This window comes from Chlorocebus sabaeus, chromosome 16 (genome assembly GCF_047675955.1).
Source record: "Chlorocebus sabaeus isolate Y175 chromosome 16, mChlSab1.0.hap1, whole genome shotgun sequence".
Classification (NCBI taxonomy): Eukaryota; Metazoa; Chordata; class Mammalia; order Primates; family Cercopithecidae; genus Chlorocebus; species Chlorocebus sabaeus.
The window spans coordinates 49355987-49370158 of NC_132919.1; the positions used below are offsets into that span (position 1 = coordinate 49355987).

The 14172-nt window shown below is 53.1% G+C and overlaps 1 protein-coding gene across 13 annotated transcripts in view; it reads right to left on the reverse strand.

The window, feature by feature from the left end:
* Positions 1-14172, reverse strand: part of SEPTIN9 (septin 9) — a 213131-nt gene that overhangs the window by 21623 nt on the left and 177336 nt on the right. The window contains exon 1 of one of the 13 annotated variants that reach the window (XM_037992967.2): positions 12374-12392. The exons of the other annotated variants lie outside the window; for them this stretch is intronic. The gene's annotated coding sequence lies outside the window, so the exon portion shown is untranslated. Of the gene's footprint in view, positions 1-12373; positions 12393-14172 lie in introns of those variants that run through there. 13 annotated transcript variants of the gene reach the window in all.

The window sequence follows — 14172 nt, forward strand, 5'->3', positions numbered from 1 at the left end:
CTCTAGGGACCTCGTATAAGTGGATCCTACAGGGTTGCCTTTTTGTGACCAAATTATTTCACTTAGTGTAATACCCTAAAGGTTCACTCATGCTGTCACAGGTATCACAACTTCCTCTTTATGGCTGAGTCAAATTCCTTTATGTTCCACCCTTTATTTTTTTATTTATGTATTTAATTTTTTTTTTTTTTGAGAAGCAGTCTCACTCTGTCGCCCAGGCTGGAGTGCAGTGGCGCGATCTTGGCTCACTGCAAGCTCCGCCTCCTGGGTTCACGCCATTCTCCTGCCTCAGCTTCCCGAGGAGCTGGGACTACAGGCGCCCGCCACCTCACCCGGCTAGTTTTTTTGTATTTTTTAGTAGAGACGGCGTTTCACCGTGTTAGCCAGAATGGTCTCAATCTCCTGACCTCGTGATCCGCCCGTCTCGGCCTCCCAAAGTGCTGGGATTACAGGCTTGAGCCACCGCACCTGGCCTATTTATTTATTTATTTATTTTTGATCGGGAGTTTTGCTCTTGTTGTCCAGGCTGGAGTGCAATGGCGCAATCTCGGCTCACCGAAACCTCTGCCTCCCGGGTTCAAGCGATTCTCCTGCCTCAGCCTCCGGAGTAACTGGGATTACAGGCACGTGCCACCACGCCTGGCTAATTTTGTATTTTTAGTAGAGACAGGGTTTCTCCATGTTGGTCAGGTTGGTCTCGAACTCCTGATCTCAGATGATCCACCTGCCTTCCAAAGTGCTGGGATTATAGGCGTGGGCCACCGCACCCAGCCTGTTCTACTTTTGATCTCTCCATTCATTTGACCGCAGGCATGCGGGTTGTTTCTACCCATTGGCTACTGTGAACAGAGCCGCTGTGAATGTGGGTGTACAAATACCTCTAGCTCTTTCAGACGCTGTGCATTCTCTTGAATCCATACCCAGAAGTGGAATTATGGGATGGTATGGTGGTTCTTGTTTTAGTTTTTTGAGGAATTGCCACAACGCGTTCACAAGTGACTTCTGAGCACTGGACACTGAGCTAGTCCAACTGAGGAAGGGAATTTTTATTTAAATTTAAATAGCCACATTTCGTAAACGGCAACTATACTGGATGGTACAGAATTCCAGTCCAACCTACTCTTTACTAATGGGAAACTGAGGTCCACAGAGTGATTTTTTCCCTGAAATGCCACTGTAAGTGGCCAGGCCAGCACAAGACCATCACTGAATTTGGCTACCCTGAAATTTCACATGCCTGCTTGTGATATGTGGTTAACACCTGTGTCCCCTCCATAGACCGCGGGCTCCAGCAAGACGGCAGCTGCCCCGTTGGGATCCCCACTGCACTTCCAGGCCTCGCCCTGCTACCAACACGGGTGTGCAAGGATCTATCTGGGTCCCTGCTTTCCATTCTTTCGGGTATCCAGACTAATTATCACCACTACCCACGTTGACTCTCAGAAAGGTTCTGATTTGGACAGTAACTGACAGGTCACCCCACAGTCAAAGCAAAATGCAGAGCTTCCCTCCTGGCTCCACGGCTGAGAGAGTCAGGGGCCTGGGGCTCTGGTTCTGGTTCTGGTTTCAAATGACCTTTTGTAAGTCTCTCCACCCTGGGAAACAGGCCAGCACCTCCTGACCTCCCTCCCAGCTCCTGCTCTGCGAGCTCCCGGGTGCCCAAGGCTGTGGCATGCTCAGTGATAGCCCAGCTCCTAGTGCAGCCCCTGGGTAGCACAACACACCCGCTCCAGAAATAACTAACACATCCGCCAACAGATGCATGGAGGAACCCACCGTGGTGAGTCCGCACAGTGGACTATGACTCAGCCATAAAAAGGCACGAGCATGCTCCAACAGAGATGAACTCTGAAAACATTCCAACTGCAAGAAACCAAGCACAAAAGGTCACATCTTTTATGGTTCTAGTTATAGGAAACGTTCAGAGTAACTACATCTATAGGGACAAAGAGCAGACTGGTGATTTCCAGGGGCTGGGGGAAGGGGAGTGACTGTGTACCGAGGATGGCGTTTCCTTTTGGGGTGAGGAAAACGTTCTGGAATTAAGAGGTGATGCTTATAGAAGGCTGTGAAAAAATGCCACTCAACTGTGCTTTCTGAATAGGCGGATGGTGTAATATGGAAATTATATCCCCACGAGGAAGGGAGAGGAAAGGAAAGAAGGGAGGGAGGGAGGGGAAAGGAAGGAGGGAAGGAAGGAAAAAAGGGAGGGGAGGAGGGAGGGAGGGAAGGAGGGAAAGAAGGCAGTCATTTCTAGTGGAGCTGGATTGAAGAGTCCAGTGGGTGCAACAAACCGCCATGGCACATGTATTCCTATGTAACAGACCTGCGCGTTCTGCACGTGTATCCCAGAACGTAAAGTAAAATAAAATAAAGAGTCCAATGTTTTCCACAAGTGCCCAGGAGCCAGCTTTACAGCTCAGAGGACAGTCGAGGCCCAGATGCCAACACTTAGGCCTGAGTTCCTCAAGTTGGTGTTGCCAGACTGTGCCCCAGACAAGCCCCCCATCAGACAAGCCCCTCATCTTCTTGCAGCAAGGACATTTCCGGGGTGGCAGCCAGCCGGAGGTGTGAGGTGGCAGGAGACCTTGACGGTTTCTCTGCAGGTTCCCATTCTGAACCCAGGCCTTGTGCCAGGGCCCCTGTGCCATTCACTGGCACTGGTGGCAGTGGGTCACTGGTCCTGTGGTGGGGACTGCCCCTACATCTGCCCATCTTGGGGACCAGCTCCCTCCTCCCTGCCGGCGTCCACTGGGCCATCTTTTCTCCAGAGCTGCGGGTGGGTCTAAGGCAGGGATGAAAGGGCTGTAATCCACTCAGCCTTGAGCCAGCACCCTCTGCCAATGTCTGCGCTTGGTGACAAGCGCAGGGGCCTGCCAAGGATGAGGGAATCGGATCACTGTCTGTGGCTGGGATGGGGGCTGTAGGATATCTGGCTGGGAGACACTGCCCAGAGAGGAGGCAGCTATTGGATGTGGCACAATTTAGAGGCACTCACATTCATCACAGTCCCAGGGCTGACCCTGGCCCACCTGGCCCGGTGCCGAGGGAGAGGCTTGACACAGCAGGCTTGCAAAGCCCGACTTGGAAACCAAGACCCAGGGGCCGCCCTTCTCTGCCCACCCCTCCCTGTGTGTCATGCTGCATGGTCTACAACCCAGAAATGTCCACACATGTCCCATCAGCCTTGCTGGCCAAATGCAGAGATGGTGTCACTGGGGCAAGGGACCCTGAGCCACGGCCCAATGCCATTCCCAGCTTCAGGGGACAGCCACCTGGTACCCATGTCACAGCCGGGCCTGCAGCCCAGGACAAAGCTCTGAAGTCAAGTCAACACCATTCCCATCTTCCCCAAATCCAACCCACGCCTGGGTCTCAGAGCACAGACTGAAATGGCCACATCCCCACACACCTCGTCAGTCACTGCCAGTGGTGGCCAAGCCGAATGCAAAGTCATCCTCCTCCTGCCCACGGAGGCCTGTGAAGCCACTGACCAGGCCACAGCAGTGGAGCCAGTGGCACTCACCACACCCTGTCAGCCTTCCAGGCCCGTGTCCAGGAGAAAGCTGCCGGCAACTGCAGCTGGTGCCCTTGCCCTGGGGAACACTTCCTTGCCTCCATCCACCCCGGCCCAGCATGGGCCCAGCACTCTCCTTACTTTGCCTCATAACAACACACACAGGAGCAGCCTCAAGCTGCCCTCCCTCTACAGGCTCCCTGGAATCCAGACCCTGGGGCCACTACTCCTGTGGCAGCCCTACCGCCACCTGCAGGCCTTCCCAGAACCCTTGAGCTCATGGAGGACTTCAGGTCCTATCAATTAACAGATGCTCCCTGTCCCCTACAAAGGGGCTTCTTAAAGGTGAGTGAGTCCCTGATGCAGGCAATGCTAGGGGCACAGGGTCCAGCCAGGGCTGCTCCCTCTTCCTCTCCCACCTCCCTGGGTGCCTGCAAAGTCCTTCAGATCCCTGCTGAATCCTGGGGAAGCCCTGCCTCGCAACCAGGGCTTACCCTCCCTGCTCCCACACAGAGCCTGCCCTCTGCGTCCAGGCAGTCTCCCCACGATGGTAACTGAATAATGATGTTTGTGGTTTCCTCTCACCACGACCTCCCCACGTAGGGTTTGTGAAGCCAGACACCTCATCCATCAATCACGCTCACTCCGGCCCGGCTTTCTTCAGAGCACCGTAGGGCTCACGGCAAAGCCCCGGCAAAAAGTCTGGTGAATGAATATGAACAAATGAAGAAGCAAAGCTCATCAGAGCTGTCGAGGTTTACTGGGGCTCTCTGTGCCACGCATTACTCTAATTTTTTTTTAGAGAGTGGGTCTCACTAATGTTGGTCAGGCTGGTTTCGAACTCCTGGCCTCAAGCGATCCTCCCACCTTGGTCTCCCAAAGTGCTGGGATTATAGACATAAGCCATGGCACCCAGCCCTAGGTGTTACTCTAAATGCTGCTCAGGAATTATTATAACTCATGGATCATCACACATTCCTATAAAGTAGTCACTGATACTGTCCCATTTCACAGATAAGGAAACTGAGGCCAAGAGGACTTTTGCCAATTATAAGGGTCGCAAAGTGAGTAAGAGGTAAAGCCAGGATTTGAAGCCAGGTAGGTGAGCCCCAGGCTGCTGACCCCCTCCTGAGGCCAGGTCTTTGGGTACCATGGAAAGGCTGGAGAAGTATGGGGTTCCTGCAGCCAGGACCCAGAAGGTGCCAACTGTGGTGTGGGCAGCTCAGCACTAGGCCTTGGCCTCCAGCTCCTCCCTCAGTTGCTCTCCCCCAGGGAGTTGGAGGCAGAGCCCTGAACTGCCAGGAGAAGATTCCACCCGCCAGTCAGGGAAAGTTGCCAGGGCTCTTCCCAGGGCTCAGAGCCACTCTAGGCCTATCAAAGCACATGAGCGTTTTAGTTTCCATAACTTCCTTGCAAGAAAGGTGATGGTACCAGCTACTGGGCCAGGCTGGGGGGTCCCAGATTCCAGGGGCCCTCTCAGGCCTATGGCTCTCCCAGGACACAGATGCTTACTTGAGAAACCCTAGTGCACCAGGGGTCCCACAGCCAAAATGAAGAGACAGAGCTGCCCCGGGGCCCCTGCCAAAGCTCCCAGGTGAATCTACCCAGCAGATACCAAAATGTCCATCCCTCATCTGAAAGCTCCACCTCTAGAAGGCCGCCCCAGGTTGGGCTGACAAAATCCACAGAGGCCTCAGCGATGACTTCTCACTTCAGGTATGAGTGAGTGGGTTGAGGGAGAAGCTACTGTTAACTATTACTAGTTCAGGAAATGCAGGTAAAGGAAAGAGAATGATAAGGCAACAGGGCTGGAAACTGGACACACATGCAGAGGTGGGCAGACCTCAGAGAAACAACTGCTCCGGAACAAGATGGTAAAGAAACTATAGACAATAATGGTAGATGATGATCCCGGGGTTCCAGTGGACCAAGACCACAACACTGATTCATTTGACAAGTATTTATTGAGTATCTACTTCACAGTAACAAACAGATGACACTATAGGCTTGAGAACAGTCAGAATGAAAACAGCGGTGGCACACGGGAATTTCAAGTTCATTTATTTAAATGTTTATTAGCAAAGACTTCCGGGCAGATCTGAAGCAGCCTTTAACATGTAAGGAATTCACAATCTGAATTGTCCTGTACAGTAGTACAGGACATGTGTGTGCCACAAACCTCTTTTAGAATCTGGTGAAAAGTAAAGACTCTCCCTAGAAAAGTATACATTGAAGACAGACAGACAGACATGCACGCATTTTGGACGGTTCATCAAAGAACCCCTAGGCCAGTGGATCCCAATTAAAAACGATAACTTGGCACTCTGGGAGGCTGAGGTGGGAGGATCGTTTGAGCCCAGGAGTTCAAGACCAGCCTGGGCAATGTAGCGAGACCCCATCCCTATAAAACGAAATAAAATGAGAATAAAAAAAAGAACTTGGTGTGATGAGAACTTACAGAATTTAATAGGGTTATCTCAGCATTACCTTCAGCACTCTCTAAACTTTCGACCACACACACAAAGTTCTGGGTTCTACAGCTAGCGAAGAGGGAGGGCAGGTTAAAAAAATTATTCAAGGTAGGCCGGGCGCAGTGGCTCAAGCCTGTAATCCCAGCACTTTGGGAGGCCGAGACGGGCGGATCACGAGGTCAGGAGATCGAGACCATCCTGGCTAACATGGTGAAACGCCGTCTCTACTAAAAATACAAAAAACTAGCCGGGCGAGGTGGCGGGCGCCTGTAGTCCCAGCTACTCGGGAGGCTGAGGCAGGAGAATGGCGTGAACCTGGGAGGCGGAGCTTGCAGTGAGCTGAGATCCGGCCACTGCACTCCAGCCTGGGCGACAGAGCGAGACTCCGTCTCAAAAAAAAAAAAAAAAAAAAAAAAATTATTCAAGGTAGAAGATTAGTCTGAGAAACAAAGAGGTAAGAGGAGAAGACTGAGGCCAGCTGGCCTCCATCCCTGAGCTCCAGCAGGAAGAGCCCCCAAGTGAGAACAAGTTGCTGTTCACGGACAGTGGACTCCAGAGGGGGTGGACAGAGACGTTGAGGAATGTCATCCCTGGGGTGAAAACAGGATATTTTCCCATCTCAACTCCGCTTTTCACTGCATTGTGTTCCTATTAACCTACCCAAGCTACTACAAACACTCCATAAATGTCACTGGGGACTTCCTGTTCTCTTCTAAAGATGGAAACACTGAATATAAATGACCAAATTGTGCAAAAGTGTGTGGGTGGGGGATCAAGGACTGAATTTTTAAAATGCACACAGCTCATCTAATTTGTTAACTAACTCCAAATCCAATTACACTTCACACTTTGTATGGGGCAAGAAGCGTCTCCTCAAAGTCTGCTTAGGACCTGGGATGCCGGAAATCTGAGACTCTGCCTTCCCCTCCTGAGAAACTCTGAAATCCTGCTTAGAAATTGAGCACAATGGCTCTGGCCTCCCAGAGAAAGACACGGATTTGCAAAGGCAAAGAGCTGCATTTTTCTTCGAGCTGGAGCTCTTTCCGGTTTCCACGATGGGGCTTAAACAAAGCCACAGCTTTATGGTTCCCCTGTCAGTGCTCTCTCCTTCTTGGGGAGCAACAAGGTGGAAGATCCAACAAGAACCCTGTGTGCTCCTTTGCAGGACCTGGAAAGGACAGGTGGTGTGAGTCTGTCTCTATCCAGCCTCCTCTTTCATTCATTCAGGGGCCCCAGGCGCCCCCAAGGCAGGGGGGGCAGGGGTCCCCACTTTTAATGCCGGCCAAGGTTCCTCCAGCTTTTCCCTCGCCAAACCTTTTCAAGCAAACCTCTCCTCTATTGTGGAGGAAGGAATCTCAAGCAGCTCTGCCTTTCTGCCAGCACAGTTTCAATTGGCCCCAGTCGGTAAAGTCAAATTTGGACAAGGTCCAAGGGCTCCCCACACCACCCGCCCCTTTCTGGAAGAGGCCCTCCTCTGTTCTTTCATTTGCAACCCGCCACCTCCCTAGCCTGAGTTTTTTCACCCAGGCTCCATGGCCTATTGAGACATCAATCTTGGGCCAGAGCAAGCTCTGACCTGCAAACCATCGCCATTCACTTCCTAAAGAGCCACTCTCAGAACTCAGGCTGCAGGGAAGGCAGGCCAAAAATGAATCCTCTGACTTCTGGTGCGGTGTGTGGGGGGTGCTATTTTATATTCTGTTTTCCGCTGCCCTCTTGCCTTGCCCCAGCCCCTGAAGTGGATTCACTGCAGAGGGAGGATCAGGGAATGGCCCTGATGCCTCCCCCATCCCAGGGAACCTTCCAGCAGGAGCGGCCCCTACCCCAAAGCAACCCCAAGATCCAGCCTGTGCCAGCCCTCTGGTCATGTCCACAGTGGCCAGCCAACCACAGAGATTCCATTAGTTCTTGGCAAATCTGCAAACTTAAAAAGAGAAAGAAAAGTTCCCCCGTGGGTGGGTGGACACTGGCCATCTGTCACAGGCTGGAATTTCCTCTTATCAGGGATGTCCCCTAAGCAGGGGTGGGGGAGGGCAGGGCCCAGAGCCTCCCTCTCTCCAGCCCCTTCTGCTATCAGCAGGCCTGTCAGCAGATACACAGCAGAGCTTGGCAGTGAGGCAACAACAGGGGCTGGGGGGTCTGGGGTTCCACCTCCCCCAACTTATGAAATCATCTGAAATAACAAAACGTAGACAAGGGTCTCTGGGGTGCAACAGGGTGGCTCCCTGCCAGGAACTGGGTAGAAAAAAAAAGCTTTCCCCTAATTCCCTTCTGCTGTGCAGATCAGGCCCTGAGGATGCTGCAGAGGCTGCCCCATGCCCAGGCCCTTCAGAGAGAGCAGGGGGCTGGCTGGAGGCAGGGCCTGCTTGGGGGTGGGGGACAGGCAGGGAGGGACACATTCCTGGGCCATGAGTAGGAGCCTGACTAAATGACTCCTTCAGGAGGGAGAAAGACATCGCACACAACTGTCTGATTATAGCCAGAGGGGCTGGGAAGGTGCAGGAAAGCGGTGAAGGGGCCAGCTGCTCCAGGTGCCCCCAATCCATGTAGCACCCACCTGGGCTGACGAGAGTTGGGAGATTGGAGTTGTTTTCTCTCCCCATCTCCAGGCCCTGCCCCAGGAGTCCTCCTGCTCAGGAGCCTGGGAGTTGAGGAGGTCTGGAAGCAGTGGGCCCACAGTGCCATTGCCTTGGGAACCCACAAGGCCTTGGATGTGGCTCCCTCGGTCCTAGCTTTGCAGGCAGCCTACCTGGCCTGCACCCACCTCCCAGAAGAGCTGCTCAGAATCCTGCATGTCCGAAAGAAAGACCAATCAAAGAAGTGAGGAAGCCGAAGAGAGGCCTTATGAAAGCTTATGACGCATTTTCCAAGTGCACACCCCAGCAACTTCAAATGCTTTCTGAAGTAAGGATGGGGAGGGATGGTTGGATGAATGGATGGGTGTATGGGTGTATGAATGGGTGACTGGGTGGGTGGGTGGATGGACAGATGGATGAATGGATGGGTAGGTGGATGAAGAGGCAGGTGAATGGATGGGTGGGCGGATGAATGAGTAAATGGATGAATGACTGGATGGTTGGGTGGATGAGTAGGTGGATGGATGAGTGGATGGATGGATGGATGAGTAGATGGGTGGAAGAGTGAATTAGTGGATGAGTGAATGAGTAGACGAGTGGATGGGTGGATGAGTGGATGGGTGGATGGGTAGGTGAGTGAATGGATGATGAGTGGATGGGTGGGTGGATGAGTGGATGGATAGATGGGTGAATGAGTGGATGGGTGGATGAGTAGATGGGTAGATAGATGGATGAGTGGATGGGTGGATAGGTGGATGAGTGGATGGATGGATGGATGGATGGATGAGTGGATGGATAGATGGGTGAATGAGTGGATGGGTGGAAGAGTGAATGAGTGGATAGGTGGATGAGTGGATAGACAGATGGGTGGATGAGTGGATGGGTGGGTGAGTGGATGAGTGGGTAGTTGGATGGGTGGGTGGGTAGAAAGACAGGTAGGTGGAAAGATGGGTGGATAGGTGGATGTTGCCTATCCAAGGAGTCTCAGAAACACACACATACCCTTTCATCCCAGACTCTCCCCAGGAAAAAGCAGTGTGCATAGACCACTACCTGGTCACACCTCGAGACCGTCACTTTCATCCTCTCTGAACACTGCCTTGGGGGATGCTGCACAGGGCATCCAAGCAACCCTGAGCTCAGGGTATGAGACACCAGGAAGCAGCAGGCATACTGTGACCCCGCGGGCCTGCACTGTGGCATGAAGCTCAGATGCACCTCTGGACTTGGGGTTCTGACCAGACGGAGCCACCAGTCCTCTGAAGAATGAAACACACAGGGGTCACCCTTGCCTCTGAACTGCAGGGAATGACGACCACCCAGCCCTTCTTTTCCCCAAATCTTCTTCAGGCTTCTGTGCATGGTTCTGCTGACCTTCCTCCAGTCTCTGGCAATTCTTTCAGCCTCTGCTGGCTCCTCCTCCACCCTCACCCGCGGAGTCTAGCTGACTTCACCCAGCCCCTGGACATTCAATGCCAACAATGCCACCTTCTTTGTCCAGATTCACACTTGACTGCCAGCCTGACTCAAAGACGTGTCCCTGGACCCCACTGTGCCAGGCCCTCTGCTGGGTCCTGGCTATCTGCAGCCACTGCCACTGTCAAGCCCCGACATCTGAAGACACCTTGAACCAAATGACCGTGCCCCAGGCTGAACTCTGGAGCTCCCATCCCACCTGCCTCCCACCCCATCCTCCATCAAAGTGAACGGCCTCTCCAGCCAACAGCTATTGCAGCTAGATCTCTAGGGGCCAGGGGCCCTCCATTTCCATTACTCCAAATCCACTCATCCATCCCAAACTTCCATCAATGTTAACCCAACACATCTCACAGCCACCTGCAATCTAAGCTACCACCATGAACTGTCCCTACCCCAATCCCTCCTCCTCAAAGCGGCAGGAGGCCTGTGTAAAATTTATTAATCTGATCATTTCCCTCCATGAAGCCGTGACTGGTTTCCATTGCACCTGGGATAAACCACATTCCTGTGGCTCCAGAATCCTGTCCTACCACCGACGTGCGGTGTGACCCTGAGCAAGTAACTTAAACACTCTACACCTCAATGTTATTACATGTGAAATGGGATAATAACATCTGTCTCATAAGAATGCTGGGGATCAAATGAGATATTTATTTATGAAGCACATAGTGTTGTGCCTGGTCAGTAAATGCTTGAAGTCTTTGTTAACAAAACACACTCCCCTAACCTACTCTTCAGCTTCCATCCACGCACAGTCTCCCTGGCTGCCTTTCAGCTCTTCCAACGAGGTTACCCACAGAGGTCCTCCCTGCTGGGGCCATCCTTTCTCCATGCTGTTCCTAGAACTCCCTCTTGTTTTCCCAGGATAGCTCATCTACACTGGGTCCCTCAGTTCTTACACACGTGGCCCTCAGATTGCTGTCTGGGGTCTGTCGCATTCACTGCCCACAAAATCTTACATGTCCGAAGCACCCAGTAAGATGCTGTGAATGAGTGAATAAATGAATGAATGAATGGCCAGCCTGCTGCCCTTTCATCCAGCCCCTCCTCTCTCCCAGACCAGCATGGGGGCAGCCACGGCTCCCGTCTACCCCGGTAACACCACTCGTCTACCCCGGTAACACCACTCCCTCTGTGCCAGCCATGCTGGCCAGAGTCCTTTCCCACGGCGTTCCCGCGGCTTTGGTGTATGGCTGCCTGTGAATGAGAGGCTCATGATTTCCGGCTTCCATCGTCCTTCTGGAGCCATAAAGCATTAAGGCGGAAGGATGGATGAGTTTCGTGGGACAGCCAGGGTGGGAGGCCGATTCAGGAAATTTTGTTCAGGAAATGGTCAGTGTGGGATGAGGCGCCCGGTGGGGAGGGGAGTGGGGCGGAGACTTGGGGCCTGGCTGTTCTTCAGCCAGGGACTCTAATCCCCACCCACTTCCCCGCCCATTCCCCAACCCCAGTGCTGGGCTCAGGACCCCTGGGGGCTCTCCTAGGAACACAGAAGGCGCAGTAAGGACCAGGGACACAGGACAAGCAGAGCCCGTGGGCAGGGGGCCTCCAGCCACAACACCTGAGCCTATGCCTCGCTCCAACCAGACACGGAGACCTTGGCCAGGCCAGTCCCCACACTGAGGCAGGCGGGTCCCTTAGTCACCAAGCACTGCTGGTCACCAAGCACTGCGTGGCAGACATGCCACGGAGGGCTAGCATCTTCCCAGACACCAGCAGAGGCTCAGACGTCTCGCTGCCCAAGGATGACTTGGTCCCAGCATCTATCCATCTGCAGTCCTGCATGAAAAACCTGACGCGACATGGCCGGCCCCAACGGAAGAGTGATTCGGGAACTGGCTAAGCGGATTTAGTAACTGGCAAACTGGATTTAGTAACTGAGACACTGCCAGGGGCTTGGTAGAAGTCCCGAATGTTCCAGACCCAGCCCTGATCCCCACAGAGCTCGGCCGAGCACTAAAAGGTACAGAGGCCGAGCTGAGCATCGGAGGAACACTGACCCCAGGGCTGACCGGTGCTCCGCACTCTACAGTTTATAAACGGCTCCCATTTACCTGATCGAAACTGACCCTCTCCTGCGAGGCCTTCTTTAGATTCTCCGTTCCCTAAAGTAATCAGTTGCACCTTTTGAAATCAGAGCAAAGTAATAAAACCGCAGTAATAGCGTGTTCTTATGAACACTGTGATGTTAGCTGGTTAAATGACAGAGCGCCCAGGGTCTCCCACACTGCCCCAGTCCTGTGTCCCTTCTGGTCCCGGCCCACCCTCCATACTTCCTGCTTCTCTTCTTTCTCCTCCTCCCGAGGACCCAGGGCCTGGGGTTGACCTACTGTGGGACTCCAACGGTGATCTCCGGGAAGAAATGCCGGCTTCCTCCTTCCACCTAGTATTGACCCCTGGCTTGCTCACGCTCACGCAGCCAACACGGGCGGCAGCCGGAACCTGGAAGCTCCTAGGGTGGGAGCCTGTCCCCTCCCAGGCCCCTTCCAGCCCGAACTCCGGGAAGAAGCTACATTCATATGGTAATTTCTCCCAAGGCTGGGAGGGGGAAGGGGCCTGGCCGGAGCCTGACCATTTTCCAGAGGTTGCATCCACTGGGCCTTCCAAGCCAGCTGGGCTCCTCGGCTGTGTCCCTGAGGGATGGTAACAGACTGCAGCACAAACTGCCCACCGGCTGGCTTGGGAGTGGGTACCCAGATGCGGGCCAGGGCCAGGGTCTTTGTTTTACAGGTCATGTGGTGGTTTAAAGTAGGCACTTTAACGGGTACACATTTGTGTTACAGTTTACTCGTGTGTGTGTGACAGTCCAGAAACACGGTAACACATTGCTTCCCCAAGACGGTAGCCCTGGGAGACCTGTGGCCACCCTCACCTGGGGCCCCCAGCACTTCCATCCTCCCCCAGGAAGGTCCTGTCAACCCAGCTTTGAAGTTGGTCCCAGGGAAGAATCCTCTCAGAAAAATAAAAGTCACTTCCCCCAGCCTCAGCCCAGCCCCCTACCAGGGGTGAGTTACACCAAACTCACCCTCTCCCTCCCCTCCCACTTCCTCTCTCACGCTGCAACTAGCTGCAAGCAGCTCACCCACCCAGGCCTGCCAATATACCACAGAAAAGACATGCGAACCTTGCATTTCCCCTTTCTGACTTGTTGTGGGCTCCAACAGGCAAAGGAAACTGGAAGTCAGCAGCCAGGACCCAGCTGCAGGCCCCCGGGGCCATTGTGCATCCCCAGCCACACCCGTCCCTGTGCTGATTCAATGTCCACTCATCCTAGTTCATGGAGCGAGGCATGGACTCAAGATGAAACAAAGGGGGCCTTGGCCTCCTGGGGCTCACAGTGCCCGATGCCTGTGAGAACAACCTCAGAGCACAGTACAGAGAAATGGCTGTGACATGGACTCGCAGCACCTGGCTGGCCAAGCACAGCAATGCACCCCCACCGGGCCTGGGTCCCTCAGCAGACACACGGCTTAAAGGCTGGTTGGCTAAACCACGTGACCCTGTAATTACCCAAGAGAAAAGAAAAACGTGTTCACACAAAAACCTGTAGACCGGCACTCACTGCAGAACTCTTCACAACAGCCAAGTAGAAACAACCCAAATGTCCATCAGCAGATGAAGAGATACGCAGTGTGGTCTATCCACGATGGAATATTATTCAGCCATGAAAAAGAATGAAGCACCAGCACCTGCTACAATGTGGACGAGCCTTGAAAACATTCTACTAAGTGAAAGGAGCCAGACACCAAGGCCACATATTGTAGGATTCCATTTATACAAACTATCTAGAACAGGTAAATTCATAGAGACAAAAGCAGATGAGCGGTGGCTAGGGGCGGAGAGCCCGGAGTTGGGAACGGGGAATGGCTAATGGCGACAGGGTCTCTTTTGGGGATGATGAAACGTGCTGGGATTAATGGCAATGGCTGTGTAACTGTGATGGTTAATTTTCTGTGTTAATTGGACTGGGCTATGGGGCACCTAGGTATTTGGTCAAACATTACTCTGAGTGTGTCTGCGAGGGTATTTTTGGATGAGTTTAATATTTAACTCTTTACCTTTTAGAAAAAAAAAAAAAAAGTTCAGCTCACTCCCAGCACTCACTTAATTTTACATAAACATGCTCTTT